This window comes from Apodemus sylvaticus, chromosome 20 (genome assembly GCF_947179515.1).
Source record: "Apodemus sylvaticus chromosome 20, mApoSyl1.1, whole genome shotgun sequence".
NCBI lineage: Eukaryota > Metazoa > Chordata > Mammalia > Rodentia > Muridae > Apodemus > Apodemus sylvaticus.
In genome coordinates, this window is record NC_067491.1 from 65,780,709 (window position 1) to 65,806,895 (window position 26,187).

Here is a 26,187-nt window from a genome sequence, read left to right on the forward strand (position 1 = left end):
CAGAGAAAACTCTCCTGTGCCTTCTCTTTTGAGGCTACACACTTAGACATACACGCAACACGAAATCTTTTCGAGTTACAACGTGTTGTTTTGGAAAAACAAGATAATTTCGCAGGATGCGGGATTTCCTTAAAACGTGATTTTCTTAAAAATTTGAGGAAAGAAAATTCTCCTTTGGGTTCTCTTTTGAGGCTACACATTTAGACGTACACGCCACACCAATTCTTTTCGAGTTACAACGTGTAGTTTAGGAGATACAAGCTAATTTTGTACGATGCGTTATTTCTTCTCCTACAGTGTTTCCAAAACGTACATTTAAGTCTTTACTCTGCAAAACTGTATTTCCTTATAACGTGGTATTCTTACATATTCTTTCGAGAGAAAACTCTCCTGTGCCTTCTTTTTTGAGGTTACACACTTAGACATACGCGCAACACTAAAGCTTTTCGAGTTACAACGTGATGTTTAGGAAAAACAAGATAATTTCCCACGATGCGGGATTTCCTTAAACGTGATTTTCTGAAAAATTTTGACGAAAGAAAATTCTCCTTGGGGTTCTCTTTTGAGGCTACACGTGTAGACGTACACGCCACACCAATTCTTTTCGAGTTACAACGTGTAGTTTTGGAGATACAAGCTAATATTGTACGATGCGTTATTTCTTCTCCTAAAGTGTTTCCAATATGTACCTATTTGTCTTTACTCTGCAAAACTCTATTTCCTTATAACGTGGTATTCTTACATATTCTTTGGAGAGAAAACTCTCCTGTGCCTTCTCTTTTGAGGCTACACACTTAGACATACACGCAACACGAAAGCTTTTTGAGTTACAACGTGTGGTTTAGGAAAAACAAGATAATTGCGCACGATGCGGGATTTCCTTAAACAGTGATTTTCTGAAAAATTTTGACGAAAGAAAATTCTCCTTTGGGTTCTCTTTTGAGGCTACACGTTAAGACTTACATGCCACACCAATTCTTTTCGAGTTACAACGTGTAGTTTAGGAGATACAAGCTAATTTAGTACGATGCGTTATTTCTTCTTGTAAAGTGTTTCCAAAATGTACATATATGTCTTTTCTCTACAAAACTGTATTTCCTTATAACGTTGTATTCTTACATATTCTTTCGAGAGAAAACTCTCCTGTACCTTCTTTTTTGAGGCTACACACTTAGATATACACGCAACACAAAAGCTTTTCGAGTTACAACGTGTTGTTTAGGAAAAACAAGATAATTTCGCACGATGAGGGATTTCCTTAAAACATGATTTTCTGAAAAATTTTGACGAAAGAAAATTCTCCTTTGGGTTCTCTTTTGAGGCTACACGTTTAGACGTACACGCCACACCAATTCTTTTCGAGTTACAACGTGTAGTTTAGGAGATACAACCTAATTTTGTAAGATGCATTATTTCTTCTCGTAAAGTGTTTCCAAAATGTATATATATATATATATGTCTTTACTCTGCAAAACAGTATTTTCTTAAAACGTGGTATTCTTACATATTCTTTCGAGAAAAAACTCTCCTGTGCTTTCTCTTTTGAGGCTATACACTTAGACATACACGCAACACGAAAGCTTTTCGAGTTACAATGTTTTGTTTAGGAAAAAGAAGATAATTTCGCGCGATGCGGGATTTCCTTAAAACGTGATTTTCTGAAAAATTTTGACGAAAGAAAATTCTCCTTTGGGTTCTCTTTTGAGGCTACACGTTTAGACGTACACGCCACACCAATACTTTTCGAGTTACAACGTGTAGTTTTGGAGATAGAAGCTAATTTTGTACGATTCGTTATTTCTTCCCGTAAAGTGTTTCCAATACATAAGTATTTGTCTTTACTCTGCAAAACTGATTTCCTTATAACGTGGTATTCTTACATATTCTTTCGAGAGAAAACTCTCCTGTGCCTTCTCTTTTGAGGCTACACACTTAGACATACACGCAACACGAAAGCTTTTCGAGTTACAACGTGTTGTTTAGGAAAAACAAGGTAATTTCTCACGATGCAGGATTTCCTTTTAACGTGATTTTCTGAAAAAATTTTGACGAAAGATAATCTCCTTTGGGTTCTCTGTTGAGGCTACAGGTTTAGACGTACACGCCACACCAATTCTTTTCGAGTTACAACGTGTAGTTTAGGAGATACAAGCTATTTTTGTACGATGCGTTATTTCTTCTCATAAAGTGTTTCCAAAACGTACATATATGTCTTTACTCTGCAAAACTGTATTTCCTTATAACGTGGTATTCTTACATATTCTTTCGAGAGAAAACTCTCCTGTGCCTTCTCTTTTGAGGCTACACACTTAGACATACAGGCAACACTAAAGCTATTCGAGTTACAACGTGTTGTTTAGGAAAAACAAGATAATTTCTCACGATGCGGGATTTCTGTAAAACGTGATTTTCTGAAAAATTTTGACGAAAGAAAATTCTCCTTGGTGTTCTCTTTTGAGGCTACACGTTTAGATGTACACGCCACACCAATTCTTTTCGAGTTACAACGTGTAGTTTTGGAGATACAAGTTAATTTTTTAGGATGCATTATTTCTTATCGTAAAGTGTTTCCAATGCGTATGTATTTGTCTTTAATCTGCAAAACTGTATTTTCTTAAAACGTGGTATTCTTACATATTCTTTCGAGAAAAAACTCTCCTGTGCTTTCTCTTTTGAGGCTATACACTTAGACATACACGCAACACGAAAGCTTTTCGAGTTACAATGTGTTGTTTAGGAAAAAGAAGATAATTTCGCGCGATGCGGGATTTCCTGAAAACGTGATATTCTGAAAAATTTTGAAGAACGAAAATTCTCCTTTGGGTTCTCTTTTGAGGCTACACGTTTAGACGTACACGCCACACCAATACTTTTCGAGTTACAACCTGTAGTTTTGGAGATAGAAGCTAATTTTGTACGATTCGTTATTTCTTCTCATAAAGTGTTTCCAATACTTACGTATTTGTCTTTCACTCTGAAAAACTGTATTTCCTTATAACGTGGTATTCTTACATATTCTTTCCAGAGAAAACTCTCCTGTGCCTTCTCTTTTGAGGCTACACACTTAGACATACACGCAACACGAAAGCTTTTCGAGTTACAACGTGTTGTTTAGGAAAAACAAGATAATTTCACTGATGCGGGATTTCCTTACAACGTGATTTTCTTAAAAAATTTGAGGAAAGAAAATTCACCTTTCGGTTCTCTTTTGAGGCTACAGGTTTAGACGTACACGCCACACCAATTCTTTCGAGTTACAACGTGTAGTTTAGGAAATACAAGCTAATTTTGTACGATGCGTTATTTCTTCTCCTAAAGTGTTTCCAAAACGTACATATAAGTCTTTACTCTGCAAAACTGTATTTCCTTATAACGTGGTATTCTTACATATTCTTTCGTGAGAAAACTCTCCTGTGCCTTCTCTTTTGAGGCTACACACTCAGACATACACGCAACACTAAAGCTATTCGAGTTACAACCTGTTGTTTAGGAAAAACAAGATAATTTCGCACGATGCGGGATTTCCTTAAAACGTGATTTTCTGAAAATTTTTGACGAAAGAAAATTCTCCTTGGTGTTCTCTTTTGAGGCTACACGTTTAGATGTACACGCCACATCAATTCTTTTCGAGTTACAACGTGTAGTTTTGGAGATACAAGCTAATATTGTACGATGCGTTATTTCTTCTCCTAAAGTACTTCCAATACTTACCTATTTGTCTTTACTCTGCAAAACTCTATTTCCTTATAACGTGGTATTCTTACATATTCTTGCGAGAGAAAACTCTCCTGTGCCTTCTCTTTTGAGGCTACACACTTAAACATACACGCAACACGAAAGCTTTTCGAGTTATAACGTATTGTTTTGGAAAAACAAGATAATTTCGCATGATGCGGGATTTCCTTAAACAGTGATTTTCTGAAAAATTTTGACGAAAGAAAATTCTCCTTTGGGTTCTCTTTTGAGGCTACATGTTAAGACTTAAACGCCACACCAATTCTTTTCGAGATACAACGTGTAGTTTAGGAGATACAAGCTAATATTTTACGATGCAATATTTCTTCTCGTAAAGCGTTTCCAAAACCTACCTATATGTCTTTACTCTGCAAAACTGTATTTCCTTATAACGTGGTATTCTTACATATTCTTTCGAGAGAAATCTCTCCTGTACCTTCTTTTTTGAGGCTATACACTTAGACATACACGCAACACAAAAGATTTTCGAGTTACAACGTGTTGTTTAGGAAAAACAAGATAAGTTCGCATGGTGAAGGATTTCCTTAAAACGTGAAATTCTGAAAAATTTTGACGAAAGAAAATTCTCCTTTGTGTTCTCTTTTGAGGCTACACGTTTAGACGTACATGCCACACCAATTCTTTTCGAGTTACAACGTGTAGTTTTGGAGATAGAAGCTAATTTTGTACGATGCGTTATTTCTTCTCGTAAAGTGTTTCCAATACATAAGTATTTGTCTTTACTCTGCAAAACTGATTTCCTTATAATGTGGTATTCTTACATATTCTTTCGAGAGAAAACTCTCCTGTGCCTTCTCTTTTGAGGCTACACATTTAGACATACACACAACACGAAAGCTTTTTTGTACGATGCGTTATTTCTTCTCCTAAAGTGTTTCCAATACGTACGTATTTGTCTTTATTCTGCAAAATTGTATTTCCTTATAACGTGGTATTCTTACATATTCTTTCGTGAGAAAACTCTCCTGTGCCTTCTCTTTTGAGGCTACAGACTTAGACATGCACGAAACACGAAAGCTTTTCGAGTTACAACGTGTTGTTTAGGAAAACAAGATAATTTCTCACGATGCAGGATTTCCTTATAACGTGATTTTCTGAAAAATTTTGACGAAAGAAAATCTCCTTTGCGTTCTCTTTTGAGGCTACAGGTTTAGACGTACACGCCACACCAATTCTTTTCGATTTACAACGTGTTGTTTAGGAGATACAAGCTAATTTTGTACGATGCGTTATTTCTTCTCGTAAAGTGTTTCCAAAATGTACATATATGTCTTTACTCTGCAAAACTGTATTTCCTTATAACGTGGTATTCTTACATATTCTTTCGAGAGAAACTCTCATGTGCCTTCTCTTTTGAGGCTACACACTTAGACATACACGCAACACTAAAGCAATTCGAGTTACAACGTGTTGTTTAGGAAAAACAAGATAATTTCTCATGATGCGGGATTTCCTTAAAACGTGATTTTCTGAAAAATTTTGACGAAAGAAAATTCTCCTTGGTTTTCTCTTTTGAGGCTACACGTTTAGATGTACACACCACACCAATTCTTTTCAAGTTACAAAGTGTAGTTTTGGAGATACAATCTAATTTTGTACGATGCGTTATTTCTTCTCCTAAAGTATTTCCAATACTTACCTATTTGTCTTTACTCTGCAAAACTCTATTTCCTTATAACGTGGTATTCTTACATATTCTTTCGAGAGAAAACTCTCCTGTGCCTTCTCTTTTGAGGCTACACACTTAGACATACACGCAACACGAAAGCTTTTCGAGTTACAACGTGTTGTTTCTAATGCGTATGTATTTGTCTTTAATCTGCAAAACTGTATTTGCTTATAACGTGGTATTCTTACATATTCTTTCGAGAAAATACTCTCCTGTGCTTTCTCTTACACTTAAACATACACGCAACACAAAAGCTTTTCGAGTTACAAAGTGTTGTTTAGGAAAAACAAGATAATTTCGCATGATGCAGGATTTCCTTAAACCGTGATTTTCTGAAAAAATTTGACGAAAGAAAATTCTCCTTTGGGATCTCTTTTGAGGCTACATGTTAAAACTTAAACGCCAGACCAATTCTTTTCGAGTTACAACTTGTAGTTTAGGAGATACAAGCTAATTTTGTACGATGCGTTATTTCTTCTCGTGAAGTGTTTCCAAAACGTACGTACATGTCTTTACTCTGCAAAACTGTATTTCTTTATAACGTGGTATTCTTACATATTCTTTCGAGAGAAATCTCTCCTGCACCTTCTTTTTTGAGGCTACACACTTAGACATACACGCAACACAAAAGCTTTTCGGGTTACTACGTGTTGTTTAGGAAAAACAAGATAATTTCTCATGATGCGGGATTTCCTTAAAACGTGAATTTCTGAAAAATTTTGACGAAAGAAAATTCTCCTTTGGGTTCTCTTTTGAGGCTACACGTTTAGACGTACATGCCACACCAATTCTTTTTGAGTTACAACGTGGAGTTTTGGAGATATAAGCTAAATTTGTACGATGCGTTATTTCTTCTCGTAAAGTGTTTCCAATACATAAGTATTTTTCTTTACTCTGCAAAACTGATTTCCTTATAACATGGTATTCTTACATATTCTTTCGGGAGAAAACTCTCCTGTGCCTTCTCTTTTGAGGCTACACACTTAGACATACACGCAACACGAAAGCTTTTCGAGTTACAACGTGTTGTTTAGGAAAAACAAGATAATTTTCACGATGCAGGATTTCCTTAAAACGTGATTTTCTGAAAAAAATTGACGAAAGAAAATTCTCCTTTGGGTTCTCTTTTGAGGCTACACGTTTAGACGTACACGCCACACCAATTCTTTTCGAGTTACAACGTGTAGTTTAGGAGATACAAGCTAATTTTGTACGATGCGTTATTTCTTCTCGTAAAGTGTTTCCAAAACGTACATATATGTCTTTACTCTGCAAAACTGTATTTCCTTATAACGTGGTATTCTTACATATTCTTTCGAGAGAAAACTCTCCTGTGACTTCTTTTTTGAGGCTACTCACTTAGACATACACGCAAGACAAAAGCTTATCGATTTACAACGTGTTGTTTAGGAAAAACAAGATAATTTCGCACGATGCGGGATTTCCTTAAAACGTGATTTTCTGAAAAATTTTGACGAAAGAGAATTCTCCTTTGGGTTCTCTTTTGAGGCTACACGTTTAGACGTACACGCCACACCAATTCTTTTCAAGTTACAACGTGTAGTTTAGGAGATACAAGCTAATTTGGTACGATGCGTTATTTCTTCTGATAAAGTGTTTCCATTATGTACGTTTTTATCTTTACTCTGCAAAACTGTATTTCCTTATAACGTGATATTCCTACATATTCTTTCGAGAGAAAACTCTCCTGTGCCTTCTTTTTTGAGGCTACACACTTAGACATACACGCAACACTAAAGCTTTTCGAGTTACAACGTGTTGTTTAGGAAAAACAAGATAATTTCGCACGATGTGGGATTTCCTTAAAACGTGATTTTCTGAAAAATTTTGATGAAAGAAAATTCTCCTTGGGGTTCTCTTTTGAGGCTACACGTTTAGACGTACACACCACACCAATTCTTTCGAGTTACAACAAGTAGTTTTGGAGATACAAGCTAATTTTGTACGATGCATTATTTCTTCTAGTAAAGTGTTTCCAATGCATATGTATTTGTCTTTAATCTACAAAACTGCATTTCCTTATAACATGGTATTCTTACATATTCTTTCGAGAAAAAACTCTCCTGTGCCTTCTCTTATGAGGCTATACACTTAGACATACACGCAACACGAAAGCTTTTCGAGTTACAACGTGTTGCTTAGGAAAAACAAGATAATTTCGCAAGATGCGGGATTTCCTTAAAACGTGATTTTCTGAAAAATTTTGACGAAAGAAAATTCTCATTTGGGTTCTCTTTTGAGGCTACAAGTTTAGATGTACACGCTACACCAAATCTTTTCGAGTTAGAATGTGTAGATTAGGAGATACAAGCTAATTTTGTACGATGCGTTATTTCTTCTTTTAAAGTGTTACCAAAACGTACGTATATGTCTTTACTCTGCAAAACTGTATTTCCTTATAACGTGGTATTCTTACATATTCTTTCGAGAGAAAACTCTCCTGTGCCTTCGCTTTTGAGGCTACACACTTAAACATACACGCAACACGAAAGCTTTTCGAGTTACAATGTGTTGTTTAGGAAAAACAAGATAATTTTGCACGATGCGGGATTTCTTTAAAACGTGATTTTCTGAAAAATTTTGACGAAAGAAAATTCTCCTTTGGATTCTCTTTTGAGGCTACACGTTAAGACTTACACGCCACACCAATTCTTTTCGAGTTACAACGTGTAGTTTTGGAGATACAAGCTAATTTTTTACGATGCGTTATTTCTTCTCCTAAAGTGTTTCCAATAAGTATGTATTTGTCTTTACTCTGCAAAACTGTATTTCCTTATAAAGTGGTATTCTTACATATTCTTTTGAGAGAAAACTCTCCTGTGCCTTCTCTTTTGAGGCTACACACGTAGACATACATGCAACACGAAAGCATTTCGAGTTACAACGTGTTGTTTAGGAAAAACAAGATAATTTCGCACGATGCGGAATTTCCTTAAAACGTGATTTTCTGAAATATTTTGACGAAAGAAAATTCTCCTTTGGGCTCTCTTTTGAGGCTACACGTTTAGACGTACACGCCACACCAATTCTTTTCAAGTTACAACGTGTAGTTTAGGAGATACAAGCTAATTTGGTACGATGCATTATTTCTTCTGGTAAAGTGTTTCCATTATGTAGTTTTTATCTTTACTCTGCAAAACTGTATTTCGTCATAACGTGGTATTCCTTCATATTCTTTCGAGAGAAAACTCTCCTGTGCCTTCTTTTTTGAGGCTACACACTTAGACATACACACAACACTAAAGCTTTTCGAGTTACAACGTGTTGTTTAGGAAAAACAAGATAATTTTGCACGATGCGGGATTTCCTTAAAACGTGATTTTCTGAAAAATTTTGATGAAAGAAAATTCTCCTTGGGGTTCTCTTTTGAGGCTACACGTTTAGACGTACACACCACACCAATTCTTTTCGAGTTACAACGAGTAGTTTTGGAGATACAAGCTAATTTTTTACGATGCATTATTTCTTCTAGTAAAGTGTTTCCAATGCATATGTATTTGTCTTTAATCTACAAAACTGCATTTCCTTATAACATGGTATTCTTACATATTCTTTCGAGAAAAAACTCTCCTGTGCCTTCTCTTATGAGGCTATACACTTAGACATACACGCAACACGAAAGCTTTTCGAGTTACAACGTGTTGTTTGGAAAAACAAGATAATTTCGCAAGATGCGGGATTTCCTTAAAACGTGATTTTCTGAAAAATTTTGACGAAAGAAAATTCTCATTTGGGTTCTCTTTTGAGGTTACAAGTTTAGATGTACACGCTACACCAAATCTTTTTGAGTTAGAATGTGTAGATTAGGAGATACAAGCTAATTTTGTACGATGCGTTATTTCTTCTTTTAAAGTGTTACCAAAACGTACGTATATGGCTTTACTCTGCAAAACTGTATTTCCTTATAACGTGGTATTCTTACATATTCTTTCGAGAGAAAACTCTCCTGTGCCTTCGCTTTTGAGGCTACACACTTAAACATACACGCAACACGAAAGCTTTTCGAGTTACAATGTGTTGTTTAGGAAAAACAAGATAATTTTGCACGATGCGGGATTTCTTTAAAACGTGATTATCTGAAAAATTTTGACGAAAGAAAATTCTCCTTTGGATTCTCTTTTGAGGCTACACGTTAAGACTTACACGCCACACCAATTCTTTTCGAGTTACTACGTGTAGTTTTGGAGATACAAGCTAATTTTTTACGATGCGTTATTTCTTCTCCTAAAGTGTTTCCAATAAGTATGTATTTGTCTTTACTCTGCAAAACTGTATTTCTTTATAAAGTGGTATTCTTACATATTCTTTCGAGAGAAAACTCTCCTGTGCCTTCTTTTTTGAGGCTACACACTTAGACATACACGCAACACTAAAGCTTTTCGAGTTACAACGTGTTGTTTAGGAAAAACAAGATAATTTCGCACGATGCGGGATTTCCTTAAAACGTGATTTTCTGAAAAATTTTGACGAAAGAAAATTCTCCTTTGGGTTCCCTTTTGAGGCTACACGTTTAGACAGACACGCTATACCAATTCTTTTTGAGTTAGAACGTGTACTTTAGGAGATACAAGCTAATTTTGTACGATGCATTATTTCTTCTCGTAAAATGTTTCCAAAACATAAGTATATGTCTTTTCTCCGCAAAACTGTATTTCCTTATAAAGTGGTATTCTTACATATTCTTTCGAGAGAAAACTCTCCTGTGCCTTCTTTTTTGAGGCTAAACACTTAGACATACACGCAACACTAAAGCTTTTCGAGTTAAAACGTGTTGTTTAGGAAAAACAAGATAATTTCGCAAGATGCGGGGTTTCATTAAAACGTGATTTTCTGAAAAATTTTGACGAAAGAAAATTCTCCTTTGGGTTCTCTTTTGAGGCTACACGTTTAGACGTACATGCCATACCAATTCTTTTCGAGTTACAACGTGTAGTTTTGGAGATACAATCTAATTTTGTACGATGCGTTATTTCTTCTTGTAAAGTGTTTCCAATACGTACGTATTTGTCTATACTCTGCAAAATTGTATTTCTTTATAACGTGGTATTCCTACATATTCTGTCGAGAGAAAACTCTCTTGTGCCTTCTCTTTTGAGGCTACACACTTAGACATACACGCAACACGAAAGCTTTTCGAGTTACAAGGTGTTGTTTAGGAAAAACAAGATAATTTCGCATGATGCGGGATTTCCTTAAAACGTGATTTTCTCAAAAATTTTGACGAAAGAGAATCCTCCTTTGGGTTTTCTTTTGAGGCTACACGTTTAGACGTAAATGCCACACCAATTCTTTTCGAGTTACAAAGTGTAGTTTAGCGCACGATGGGGGATTTTCTTAGAACATGGTTTTCTGACAAATTTTGACGAAAGAAATTTCTCTTGTGGGTTCTCTTTTGAGGCTACACTTTTAGACGTACACGCCACGCCAAATATTTTCGAGTTACAACTTGTTATTTAGGAAATACAAGCTAATTTTGTACGATACATTATTTCTTCTCATAAAGTGTTTCCAATACTTACGTATTTGTCTTTATTTTGCAACACTGTATTTCCTTATAACGTGGTATTCTTACATATTCCTTCGAGAGAAAACTCTCCTGTGCATTCTCTTTTGAGGCTATGCGCTTAGACATACACGCAACACCAAAGGTTTTCGAGTTACAACGTGTTGTTTAGGAAAAACAAGATAAGTGTGCACGATGTGGGATTTCCTTAAAACGTGGTTTTCTGACAAATTTTGAAGAAAATAAATTCTCCTGTGGGTTCTCTTTTGAGGCTACACGTTTAGACGCACTCGCCACAAAAAATATTTTCGAATTACATCGTGTTGTTTAGGAGATACAAGCTAATTTTGTACCCTGCGTTATTTCTTACGTAAAGTATTTACAATTACTACCTATTTATCTTTACTCTGCAACACTGTATTTCCTTATAACGTGGTATTCTTACATATTCTTTCGAGAGAAAACTCTCCTGTGTGTTCTCTTTTGAGGCTACACGCTTAGACATACACGCAACACCAAAGCTTTTCGAGTTACAACGTGTAGTTTAGGAAAAACAAGATAATTTCGCACGATGAGGGATTTCCTTAGAACATGGTTTTCTGACAAATTTTGACGAAAGAAAATTCTCCTGTGGGTTCTCTTTGAGTCTACACGTTTAGACGTACACACCAAAGCAAATCTTTTCGAGTTACAACGTGTTGTTTAGGAGATACAAGCAAATTTTTTATGATGCGTTATTTCTTCTTGTAAAGTGTTTACAATAAGTATTTGTCTTTACTCTGCAACACTGTATTTCCTTATAACGTGGTATTCTTACATATTCTTTCGAGAGAAAACTCTCCTGTGCGTTCTGTTTTGAGGCTACACGCTTAGACATGCACGCAACACCAAAGCTTTTTGAGTTACAATATGTTGTTTAGGAAAAACAAGATAATTTCGCGCGATGCGGGATTTCCTTAAAACGTGGTTTTCTGAAAAAATTTGACGAAAGAAATTCTCCTGTGTGTTCTCTTTGAGTCTACACGTTTAGACGTACACACCAAAGCAAATCTTTTCGAGTTACAACGTGTTGTTTAGGAGATACAAGCAAATTTTTTATGATGCGTTATTTCTTCTTGTAAAGTGTTTACAATAAGTATTTGTCTTTACTCTGCAACACTGTATTTCCTTATAACGTGGTATTCTTACATATTCTTTCGAGAGAAAACTCTCCTGTGCGTTCTGTTTTGAGGCTACACGCTTAGACATACACGCAACACCAAAGCTTTTCGTGTTACAATATGTTGTTTAGGAAAAACAAGATAATTTCGCACGATACGGGATTTCCTTAAAATGTGGTTTTCTGAAAAATTTTGATGAAAGAAATTCTCCTGTGGGTTCTCTTTGAGGCTACACGTTTAGACGTACACACCAAAGCAAATCTTTTCAAGTTACAACGTGTTGTTTAGGACATACAAGCTAATTTTGTATGATGCGTTATTTCTTCTCGTAAAGTGTTTCCAATATGTATGCATTTGTCTTTAATCTGCAACACTGTATTTCCTTATAACGTGGTATTCTTTCATATTCTTTGGAGAGAAAACTCTCCTGTGCATTCTCTGTTGAGGCTACATGCTTAGACATACACGCAACACCAAAGCTTTTCGAGTTACAACATGTTGTTTAGGAAAAACAAGATAATTTCGCACTATGAGGGATTTTCTTAAAACGTGGTTTTCTGACAAATTTTGACGAAAGAAAATTCTCCTGTGGGTTCTCTTTTGAGGCTACACGTTTAGACGTACACGCCACACCAAATCCTTTCGAGTTACAACGTGTTGGTTAGGAGATACAAGCTAATTTTGTACGATGCGTTATTTCTTCTTGTAAAGTGTTTCCAATATGTACGTATTTGTCTTTACTCTGCAACAATGTATTTCCTTATAAGGAGGTATTCTTACATATTCTTTCGAGAGAAAACTCTCCTGTGCGTTCTGTTTTGAGGCTACACGCTTAGACATGCACGAAACACCAAAGCTTTTCGAGTTACAATATGTTGTTTAGGAAAAACAAGATAATTTCGCGCGATGCGGGATTTCCTTAAAACGTGGTTTTCTGAAAAATTTTGATGAAAGAAATTCTCCTGTGGGTTCTCTTTGAGGCTACACGTTTAGACGTACACACCAAAGCAAATCTTTTCAAGTTACAACGTGTTGTTTAGGAGATACAAGCTAATTTTGTATGATGCGTTATTTCTTCTCGTAAAGTGTTTTCAATATGTATGCATTTGTCTTTAATCTGCAACACTGTATTTCCTTATAACGTGGTATTCTTACATATTCTTTGGAGAGAAAACTCTCCTGTGCATTCTCTTTTGAGGCTACATGCTTAGACATACACGCAACACCAAAGCTTTTCGAGTTACAACATGTTGTTTAGGAAAAACAAGATAATTTCGCACTATGAGGGATTTTCTTAAAACGTGGTTTTCTGACAAATTTTGATGAAAGAAAATTCTCCTTTGGGTTCTCTCTTGAGGCTACACGTTTAGACGTACATGCCACACCAAATCCTTTCGAGTTACAAGGTGATGTTTAGGAGATACAAGCTAATTTTGTACCATGCATTATTTCTTCTCGTAAAGTATTTACAATACGTACCTATTTATCTTTACTCTGCAACACTGTATTTCCTTATAACGTGGTATTCTTACATATTCTTTCGAGTGAAAACTCTCCTGTGCGTTGTCTTTTGAGGCTACATGCTTAGACATACACGCAACACTAAATCTTTTCGAGTTACAACTTGTTGTTTAGGAAAAAGAAGATAAATTCGCACGATGCGGGATTTCCTTAAAACGTGGTTTTCTGACAAATGTTGACGAAAGAAAATTCTCCTGTGGGTTCTCTTTTGAGGCTACACGTTTAGACATACACGCCACACCAAATCCTTTCGAGTTACAAGGTGTTGTTTAGGAGATACATGCTAATTTTGTACGATGCGTTATTTCTTCTCATAAAGTGTTTCCAATAATTATGTATTTGTTTTTACTCTACAACACTGTATTGCCTTATAACGTGGTATTCTTACATATTCTTTCGAGAGAAAACTCTCCAGTGCGTTCTCATTTGAGGCTACACGCTTAGACATACATGCAACACCAAAGCTTTTCGAGTTACAACGTGTTGTTTAGGAAAAACAAGATAATTTCGCAGGATGCGGGATTTCCTTAAAACATGGTTTTATGACAAATTTTGACGAAAGAAAATAGTCCTGTGGGTTCTCTTCTGAGGCTACACGTTTAGACGTACACGCCACACCAAATCTTTTCGAGTTACAACGTGTTGTTTAGGAGATACAAGCTAATTTTGTACGATGTGTTATTTCTTCTTGTAAAGTTTAAGTGTTTCCAATACGTATGTATTTGTCTTTAATCTGCAACACTGTATTTCCTTATAACATGGTATTCTTACATATTCTTTCGAGAGAAAACTCTCCTGTGCATTCTCTTTTGAGGCTACACGCTTAGACATACCCGCAACACCAAAGCTTTTCGAGTTACAACATGTTGTTTAGGAGATACAAGCTGAATTTGTACGATGCATTACTTCGCATCATAAAGTGTTTCCAATACGTATGTATTTGTCTTTACTCTGCAACACTGTATTTCCTTATAACATGGTATTCTTACATATTCTTTCGAGAGAAAACTCTGCTGTGTCTTCTCTTTTGAGGCTACAAGCAAAGACATACACGCAACACCAAAGCTTTTCGAGTTACCAAATGTTTTTTAGGAAAAACAAGATAATTTCGCACGATGCCGGATTTCCTTAAAACGTGGTTTTCTGACAAATTTAACGAAAGAAAATTCTCCTGTGGGTTCTCTTTGGAGGCTACACGTTTAGACATACATGCCACACCAAATCTTTTCGAGTTACAACTTGTTGTTTAGGAGATCCAAGCTAATTTTGTACGATGAATTACGTCTTATTGTGAAGTGTTTCCAATACGTATGTATTTGTCTTTACTCTGTAGCACTGTATTTCCTTATAACGTGGTATTCTTACATATTCTTTCGAGAGAAAACTCTCCTGTGCGTTCTCTTTTGAGGCTACACGCTTAGATATACACGCAACACCAAATCATTTCGAGTTACAACGTGTTGTTTAGGAAAAAGAGGATAATTTCGCACAATGTGGGATTTTCTTAAAACGTGGTTTTCTGACAACTTTTGACGAAACAAAATTATCCTGTGGGTTCTCTTTTGAACCTACACGTTTAGACGTACATGCCACACCAAATCTTTTCGACTTACAACGTGTTCTTTAGGAGATACAAGCTAATTTTGTATGATGCTTTATTTCTTCTTGTAAAGTGTTTCCAATACGGACGTATGTCTTTAATCTGCAACACTGTATTTCCTAATAATGTGGTATTCTTACATATTCTTTCGAGAAAAACTCTCTTGTGCGTTCTCTTTTGAGGCTACACGCTTAGACATGCACGCAATACCATAGCTTTTCGAGTTAAAACGTATTTTTTAGGAAAAACTAGATAATTTCGCACGATGCAGGATTTCTTTAATACGTGGTTTTCTGACAAATTTTGACGAAAGAAAATTCTCCTGTGGGTTCCCTTTTGAGGCTTCACGTTTAGACGTACACGCAACACAAAATCTTTTCGAGTCACAACGTGTTGTTTAGGAGATACAAGCTGAATTTGTACGATGCATTATTTCGCATCATAAAGTGTTTCCAATACGAATGTATTTGTCTTTACTCTGCAACACTGTATTTCCTTATAACATGGTATTCTTACATATTCTTTCGAGAGAAAACTCTGCTGTGCCTTCTCTTTTGAGGCTACAATCTAAGACATACACGCAACACCAAAGCTTTTCGAGTTACCAAATGTTGTTTAGGAAAAACAAGATAATTTCGCACGATTCCGGATTTCCTTAAGACGTGGTTTTCTGACAAATTTAACGAAAGAAAATTCTCCTGTGGGTTCTCTTTGGAGGCTACACATTTAGACATACATGCCACACCAAATCTTTTCGAGTTACAACTTGTTGTTTAGGAGATACAAGCTAATTTTGTACGATGAATTACATCTTATTGTAAAGTGTTTCCATTACGCACTTATTTGTCTTTACACTGTAACACTGTATTTCCTTATAATGTGTTATTCTTACATATTCTTTCGAGAAAAAACTCTCCTGTGCGTTCTCTTTTGAGGCTACATGCTTAGATATACACGCAACACCAAATCATTTCGAGTTACAACGTGTTGTTTAGGAAAAACAAGATAATTTCGCACGATGCGGTATTTCCTTAAAACGTGGATTTCTGACAAATTTTGACGAAAGAAAATAGTCCTTGGGTTCTCTTCTGAGGCTACACGTTTAGACGTACACACCACACCAAATCTTTTCGAGTTACAATGTGTTGTTTAGGAGATACAAGCTAATTTTGTACGATGCGTTATTTCTTCTTGTAAAGTTTAAGTGTTTCCAATACGTACGTATTTGTCTTTAATCTGCAACACTGTATTTCCTTATAACGTGGTATTCTTACATATTCTTTCGAGAGAAAACTCTCCTGTGCATTCTCTTTTGAGGCTACACTCTTAGACATACACGCAACACCAAAGCTTTTCGGGTTACGACATGTTGTTTAGGAAAAACAAGATAATTTCGCACTATGAGGGATTTTCTTAAAACGTGGTTTTATGACAAATTTTGTTGAACGAAAATTCTCCTTTGGGTTCTCTCTTGAGGCTACATGTTTAGACGTACACGCCACATCAAATCCTTTGAGTTACAAGGTGTTGTTTAGGAGATACAATCTAATTTGTACCATGCATTATTTCTTCTCGTAAAGTATTTACAATACGTACCTATTTATCTTTACTCTGCAACACTGTATTTCCTTATAACGTGGTATTCTTATATATTCTTTCGAGAGAAAACTCTCCTGTGTGTTGTCTTTTGAGGCTACATGCTTAGACATACACGCTACACCAAATCTTTTCGAGTTACAACCTGTTGTTTAGGAAAATGAAGATAATTTCGCACGATGCGGGATTTCCTTATAACGTGGTTTTCTGACAAATGTTGACGAAAGAAAATTCTCCTGTGGGTTCTCTTTTGAGGCTACACGTTTAGACATACACGCCACACCAAATCCTTTCGAGTTACAAGGTGTTGTTTAGGAGATACAAGGTAATTTTATATGATGCATTATTTCGCCTCATAAAGTGTTTCCAATTTGTATGTATTTGTCTTTACTGTGCAACACTGTCTTTCCTTATAACGTGGTTTTCTTACATATTCTTTCAAGAGAAAACTCTCCTGTGTGTTCTATTTTGAGGCTACACGCTTAGACGTACACGCAACACCAAAGCTTTTCGAATTACAATGTGTTGTTTAGGAAAAACAAGATACTATCGCACGATGCGGGATTTCCTTAAAACGTGGTTTTCTGAAAAATTTTGACGAAAGAAAATTCTCCTGTGGGTTCTATTGTGAGGCTACACATTTAGATGTAAATGCCACACCAAATCTTTTCAAGTTACAACGTGTAGTTTAGGAGATACAAGCTAATTTTTTTCCATGCGTTATTTCTTCTCATAAAGTTTTTCCAATATGTACGTATTTGTCTTTACTCTGCAACATTGTATTTCCTTATAACGTGGTATTCTTACATATTCTTTCAAGATAAATCTCTCCTATGCGTTCTCTTTTGAGGCTACAGGCTTAGACATACACGCAACACCAAAGCTTTTCGAGTTACAACGTGTTGTTTAGGAAAAACCAGATAATTCCGCACAATGCGGGATTTCCTAAAAACGTGATTTCAGAAAATTTTTGACGAAAGAAAATTCTCCTGTGGGTTCTCTTATGAGGCTACACATTTAGAAGTACACGCCACACCAAAACTTTTCGAGTTACAACTTGTTGTTTAGGAGATACAAGCTAATTTTGTACAGTGCGTCATTTCTTCTTGTAAAATGTTTCCATTTCATACGTATTTGTCTTTATTCTGCAACACTGTATTTCCTTATAATGTGGTATTCTTACAAATTCTTTCGAGAGAAAACTCTCCTGTGCTTTCTCTTTTGAGGCTACAACCTTAGACATACACGCAACACCAAAGTTTTTCAAGTTACAAAGTGTTCTTTAGGAAAAACAAGATAATTTCGCACGATGAGGAATTTCCTTAAAACGTGGTTTTCTGACAAATTTTGACGGAAGAAAATTCTCCTGTGGGTTCTCTTTTGAGGCTACACGTTTAGATATACATGCCACACCAAATCTTTTCGAGTTACAACTTGTTGTTTAGGAGATACACGCTAATTTATAGGATGTGTTATTTCTTCTGCTAAAGTGATTCCTATACGTAAGTATTTGTCTTTACTCTGCAACACTGTATTTCCTTATAACGTGGTATTCTTAAATATTCTTTCAAGAGAAAACTCTCCTGTGCCTTCTCTTTTGAGGCTACACGCTTAGACATTCAAGCAACATCAAAGCTTTTCGAGTTACAAAGTATTGTTTAGGAAAAACAAGATAATTTCGCACGATGAGGGATTTCCTTAAAACGTGGTTTTCTGACAAATTTTGAGGAAAGAAAATTCTCCTGTGGGTTCTCTTTTGAGGCTACACGTTTAGAGGTACACGCTACACCATATCTTTTCGAGTTACAACATGTTGTTTAGGAGATACAACCTAATTTTGTAAGATGCGTTATTTCTTCTCGAAAAGTGTTTCCAATATGTAAGTATTTGTCTTTACTATGCAACACTGTATTTCCTTACAACGTGGTATTCTTACATATTATTTCGAAAGAAAACTCTCCTGTGCATTCTCCTTTGATGCTACACACTTAGACATACATGCAACACCAAAGCTTTTCGAGATACAACCTGTTGTTTAAGAAAAACAAGATAATTTCTCACGATGCGGGATTTCCTTAAAACGTGGTTTTCTGACAAGTTTTGACGAAAGAAAATTCTCCTGTGGGTTCTCTTTTAAGGCTACACGTTTAAATGTACACGCCACACCAAATCTTTTCGAGTTACTACATGTGTGTAGTTTAAGAGATACAAGCTAATTTTGTACGATGCGTTATTTCTTCTTGTAAAGTTTAAGTGTTTCCAATACGTATGTATTTGTCTTTACTCTGCAACAACCTTATAACGTGGTATTCTTACATATTCTTTCGAGAGAAAACTCCCCTGTGCATTCTCAATTGAGGCTACACGCTTAGACATACACGCAACACCAAAGCTTTTCGAGTTAAAACGTGTTGTTTACGAAAAACAAGATAATTTCGCATGATGCGGGATTTCCTTAAAACGTGGTTTTCTGACAAGTTTTGACGAAAGAAAATTCTCCTGTGGGTTCTCTTTTGAGGCTACACGTTTAGATGTACACGCCACACCAAATCTTTTCGAGTTACTACATGTGTGTAGTTTAAGAGATACAAGCTAATTTTGTACGATGCGTTATTTCTTCTTGTAAAGTTTAAGTGTTTCCAATATGTACGTATTTGTCTTTACTATGCAACAACCTTATAACGTGGTATTCTTACATATTCTTTCGAGAGAAAACTCTCCTGTGCATTCTCAATTGAGACTACACGCTTAGACATACACGCAACACCAAAGCTTTTCGAGTTAAAACGTGTTGTTTACGGAAAACAAGATAATTTCGCACGATGAGGGATTTCCGTAAAACGTGGTTTTCTGACAAATTTTGAGGAAAGAAAATTCTCCTGTGGGTTTTCTTTTGAGGCTACACAGTTAGACATACACGCCACACCAAATCATTTCGAGTTACAACGTGTTGTTTAGGAAATACAAGCTAATTTTTTACGATGCATTATTTCTTCTCGTAAAGTGTTTCCAATACGTACGTATTTGTCTTTATTCTGCAACACTGTATTTCCTTATAACGTGGTATTCTTATATATTCTTTCGAGAGAAAACTCTCCTGTGCATTCTCTTTTGAGGCTACATGCTTAGACATACACCGAACAACAAAGCTTTTCGAGTTACAATGTGTTGTTTAGGAAAAACAAGATAATTTCGCACGATGCGGGATTCCTTAAAACGTGGTTTTCTGACAAATTTTGAAGAAGGAAAATTCTCCTGTGGGTTCTCTTTTGAGGCTACACGTTTAGACGTACATGCCACACCAAATCTTTTCGAGTTACAGCGTGTTGTTTAAGAGATACAAGCTAATTTTGTACGATGCGTTATTTCTTTTCGTAAAGTGTTTCCAATACACACGTATTTGTCTTTATTCTGCAACATTGTATTTCCTTATCACGTAGTATTCTTACATATTCTTTCGAGAGAAAACTCTCCTGTGTGTTCTCTTTTGAGGCTACATGGTTAGACATACACGCAGCACCAAAGCATTTCGAGTTACAACATGTTGTTTAGGAAAAACAAGATAATTACGCACGATGCAGGATTTCTGTTTTGAGGCTATACGCTTAGAAATACACGCAACACCAAATCTTTTCGAGTTACGATGTGTTGTTTAGGAAAATATAGATAATTTCGCACAATGCGGGATTTCCTTAAAACGTGGTTTTCTGAAAAAAATTTGACGAAAGAAAATGCTCCTTTGGGTTCTCTTTTGAGCCTACATGTTTAGACATACACGCCACACCAAATCTTTCCGAGTTACAACGTGTTATTTAGGAGATACAAGCTAATTTTTTACGAAGCGTTATTTCTTCTCATAAAGTGTTTCCAATATGTATGTATTTGTCTTTACTCTGCAACACTGTATTTCCTTATAACGTGGTATTCTTACATATTCTTTTGAGAGAAAACTCTCCTGTGCCTTCTCTTTTGAGGCTACACGCTTAGACATACACGCAACACCAAAGCTTTTTGAGTTACAATGCCTTGTTTAGGAAAAACAAGATAATTTCGCACGATGCAGGATTTCCTTAAAACGTGGTTTTATGAAAAAATTTGATGAAAGAAAATTCTCCTGTGGGATCACTTTTTTTTTTCGAGTTACAACGTGTTGTTTAGGAGATACAAGGTAATTTGGTACGATGAGTTATTTCTTCTCGTAAAGTGTTTCCAAAACGTACATATTTATCTTTACTCTGCAACACTGTATTTTCTAATAACGTGTTATTCTTACGTATTCTTTCGAGAGAAAACTCTCCTGTGCCTTCTCTTTTGAGGCTACATGCTTAGACATAAACGCAACACCAAAGATTTTCGAGTTACGACGTGTTCTTTAGGAAAAACAAGATAATTTAGCACGATGCGGGATTTCCTTAAAACGTGGTTTTTTGACAAATTTTGACGAAAGAAAATTCTCCTGTGGTTTCTCTTTTGAGGCTACACGTTTAGACGTACACGCCACACCAAATCTTTTCGAGTTACAACGTGTTGTTTAGGAGATACAAGCGAATTTTTTACGAAGTGTTATTTCTTCTCCTAATGTGTTTCCAATATGTACATATTTGTCTTTATTCTGCAACACTGTATTACCTTATAACGTGGTATTCTTACATATTCTTTCCAGAGAAAACTCTCCTGTGCCTTCTCTTTTGAGGCTACACGCTTAGACATACACGCAACACCAAAGCTTTTCGAGTTACAAGCGTTGTTTAGGAAAAACAAGATAATTTCGCACGATGCGGGATTTCCATAAAACATGGTTTTCTGACAAATTTTGACAAAAGAATATTCTCCTGTGGGTTCTCTTTTGAGGCTACAAGTTTAGACGTACAAGCCACTTCAAATCTTTCCGAGTTACAACAAGTTGTTTAGGAGATACAAGCTAATTTTGTACGATGCGTTATTTCTTCTTTAAAGTGTTTCCAATATGAACGTATTTGCTTTATTCTGCAACACTGTATTTCCTTATAAGGTGGTATTCTTACCTATTCTTTCAAGAGAAAACTCTTCTGTGCATTCTCTTTTGAGGCTACACGCTTAGACATACACTCAACACCATGCTTTTCGAGTTACTACGTGTTGTTTAGGAAAAAATAGATAATTTCGCACAATGCGGGATTTCCTTAAAACGTGGTTTTCTGAAAAAATTTGACCAAAGAAAATTCTCCTGTGGGTTCTCTTTTGAGGCTACATGTTTAGACGTACACGCCACACCAAATCTTTTTGAGTTACAACGTGTTGTTTAGGAGATACAAGTTAATTTTGTAAGATGCGTTATTTCTTCTCGTACAGTGTTTCCAATACGTACGTATTTGTCTTTACTCTGCAACACTGTATTTCCTTATAACGTGGTATTCTTACATATTCTTTCGAGAGAAAACTCTCCTGTGCCTTCTCTTTTGAGGCTACACGCTTAGACATACATGCAACACCAAAGATTTTCGCGTTACAAGGTCTTGTTAAGGAAAAACAAGATAATTTCGCACGATGTGGGATTTCCTTAAAACATGGTTTTGTGAAAAATTTTGACGAATGAAAATTCTCCTGTGGGTTCCCTTTTGAGGCTACACGTTTAGTGGTAAATGCCTCACCAAATCTTTTCGAGTTACAACGTGTTGTTTAGGAGATACAAGCTAATTTAGTACGATGCATTATTTCTTCTCATAAACTGTTTCCAATATGTACATATTTGTCTTTACTCTGCAACATTGTATTTCCTTATAACGTGGTATTCGTACATATTCTTTCAAGAGAAAACTCTCCTGTGCCTTCTCTTTTGAGGCTACACGCTTAGACATACACGCAACACCAAAGATTTTCGTGATACAAGGTCTTGTTTAGGAAAAACAAGATAATTTCGCAAAATGCGGGATTTCCTTAAAACGTGGTTTTCTGAAAAATTTTGAAGAATGAAAATTCTCCTGTGGGTTCTCTTTTGAGGCTACACATTTAGACGTACACGCCACATCAAAATTTTCGAGTTACAACGTGTTGTTTAGGAGATACAAGCTAATTTAGTACGATGCCTTATTTCTTCTCATAAAGTGTTTCCAATAAGTACGTATTTGTTTTTACTCTGCAAAACTGTATTTCCTTATAACGTGGTATTCTTACATATTCTTTCGAGAGAAAACTCTCCTGTGCCTTCTCTTTTGAGGCTACACACTTAGACATACACGCAACACCAAAGCTTTTCAAGTTACAACGTGTTGTTTAGGAAAAACAAGATAATTTTAAGCGATGTGGGATTTCCTTAAAACGTGGTTTTCTGACAAATTTTGACGAAAGAAAATTCTCCTGTGGGTTCTCTTTTGAGGCTACGCATTTAGACGTACACGCGACACCAAAACTTTTCAAGTTACAACTTTTTGTTTAGGAGATACAAGCTAATTTTGTACGATGCCTTATTTCTTCTTGTAAAGTGTTTCTAATACGTACGTATTTGTTTTTACTCTGCAACACTGTATTTCCTTATAACGTGGTATTCTTACATATTCTTTCGAGAGAAAACTCTCCTGTGCTTTCTCTTTTGAGGCTGCAGGCTTAGACATACACGCAACACCAAAGATTTTCGCGTTACAAGGTCTTGTTTAGGAAAAACAAGATAATTTCTCACGATGCGGGATTTCCTTAAAACGTGGTTTTCTGAAAAATTTTGACGAATGAAAATTCTCCTGTGGGTTCTCTTTTGAGGTTACAAGTTTAGACGTACACGCCACACAAAATATTTCGAGTTACAAGGTGTTGTTTAGGAGATACAAGATAATTTTGTACGATGCGTTATTTCTTCTCTTAGTGTTTCCAATACGTATGTATTTGTCTTAACTCTGCAACACTGTATTTCCTTATAACGTGGTATTCTTACATATTCTTTCGAGAGAAAACTCTCCTGGATCTTCTCTTTTGAGGCTACACGCTTAGACATACACGCAACACCAAAGCTTTTCGCGTTACTACATGTTGTTTAGGAAAAACAAGATAATTTCGCACGATGTGGGATTTCCTTAAAACGTGGTTTTCTGACAAATTTTGACGAAAGAATATTCTCTTGTGGGTTCTGTTTTGAGGCTACACCTTTAGACTTACACGCGACACCAAATCTTTTCGGGTTACAACGTGTTGTTTAAGAGATTCAAACTAATTTTGCACGAAGCATTATTTCTTCTCGTAAAGTGTTTCCAGTGTGTAGGTATTTGACTTTACTCTGCAACACTGTATTTCCTTATAACGTGGTATTCTTACATATTCTTTCAAGAGAAAACTCTCCTGTGCCTTCTCTTTTGAGGCTACATGCTTAGACATAAACGCAACACGAAAGCTTTTCGAGTGACAACGTGTTGTTCAGAAAAAACAAGATAATTTCGCACTATGTGGGATTTCCTTAAAACGTGGTTTTCTGACAAATTTTGAAGAAAGAAAATTCTCCTGTGGGTTCTCTTTTGAGGCTATACGTTTAGACGTACATGCCACACCTAATCTTTTAGTGTTACAACTTGTTGTTTAGAAGATACAAGCTAATTTTGTATGATGCGTTATTTCTTCTCGTAAAGTGTTTCCAATAAGTACGTATTTGTCTTTACTCTGCAACACTGTATTTCATTATAACGTGGTATTCTTACATATTCTTTTGAGAGAAAACTCTCCTGTGGCTTCTCTTTTGAGGCTACACGCTTATACATACACGCAACACCAATGCTTTTTGAGTTACAACGTGTTGTTTAGGAAAAACAAGATAATTTTGCACGATGCGGAATTTCCTTAAAACGTGGTTTTCTGAAAAATTTTGACAAAAGAAAATTCTCCTGTGGGTTCTCTTTTGCGGCTACATGTTTAGTTGTAAACGCCACACCAAATCTTTTCGAGTTACAACGTATTGTTTAAGAGATACAAGGTAATTTCGTACAATGTGTTATTTCTTCTCGTAAAGTGTTTCCAATACATACCTAGTTGTCTTTACTAGGCAACACTGTATTTCCTTAAAACGTGGTATTCTTACATATTCTTTTGAGAGAAAAATCTCCTGTGCCTTCTCTTTCGAGGCTACATGCTTAGACATTCACGCAACACCAAAGCTTTTTGAGTTGCAACGTGTTGTTTAGAGAAAACCAGATAATTTCTCACCATGTGGGATTTCCTTAAATGAGAATTTCTGACAAATTTTGACGAAAGAAAATTCTCCTGTGTGTTCTCTTTTGAGGCTACACATTTAGACGTAAACGCGACACCAAATCTTTTTGAGTTACAACTTGTTGTTTAGGAGGTACAAGCTAATTTTGTACGATGCGTTATTTGTTCTTGTAATGTGTTTCTAATACGTATGTATTTGTGTTTACTCTGCAACACTGTATTTCCTTATAACGTGGTATTCTTACGTATTCTTTCGAGAGAAAACTTTCCTGTGTGTTCTCTTTTGAGGCTACACGCTTAGACATACATGCAACACCAAAGCTTTTCGAGTTACAACGTGTTGTTTAGGAAAAACAAGATAGTTTCGCACGATGCGGGATTTGCTTAAAACGTGGTTTTCTGAAAAAATTTTGATGAAAGAAAATTCTCCTATGGGTTCTCTTTTGAGGCTACACGTTTAGACGTACGAGCCACACTAAATCTTTTCGAGTTACAACGTGTTGTTTAGGATATACAAGCAAATTTTATACGATGCATTATTTCTTCTAGTAAAGTGTTTCCAATACGTACTTATTTGTCTTTACTCTGCAACACTGTATTTCCTTATAACATGGTATTCTTACATTTTCTTTCGAGGGAAAACTCTCCTGTGCGTTCACTTTTGAGGCTACACGCTTAGACAAACACGCAATGCCAAAGCTTTTCGAGTTACAACGTGTTGTTTAGGAAAAACAAGATAATTTCGAACGATGCGAGATTTCCATAAAACGTGGTTTTCTGAAAAAAATTGATGGAAGAAAGTTATCCTGTGGGTTCTCTGTTGAGGCTACACATGTAGAGGTACGAGCCACACCAAATCTTTTCGAGTTACAACGTGTAGTTTAGGAGATACAAGCTAATTTTGTACGAAGTATTAATTCTTCTCGTAAAGTGTTTCCAATACGTACATATTTGTCTTACTCTGCAACATTTTATTTCCTTATAACGTGGTGTTCTTACATATTATTTCGAGAGGAAACTCTCCTGTGCATTCTCTTTTGAGGCTACACGCTTAGACATACACGCAACAGCAAAGCTTTTCGAGTTACAATGTGTTGTTTAGGAAAAACAAGATAATTTCGCACGATGCGAGATTTCCTTAAAACGTGGTTTCTGACAAACTTTGATGAAAGAAAATTCTCCTGTGGGTTCTCTT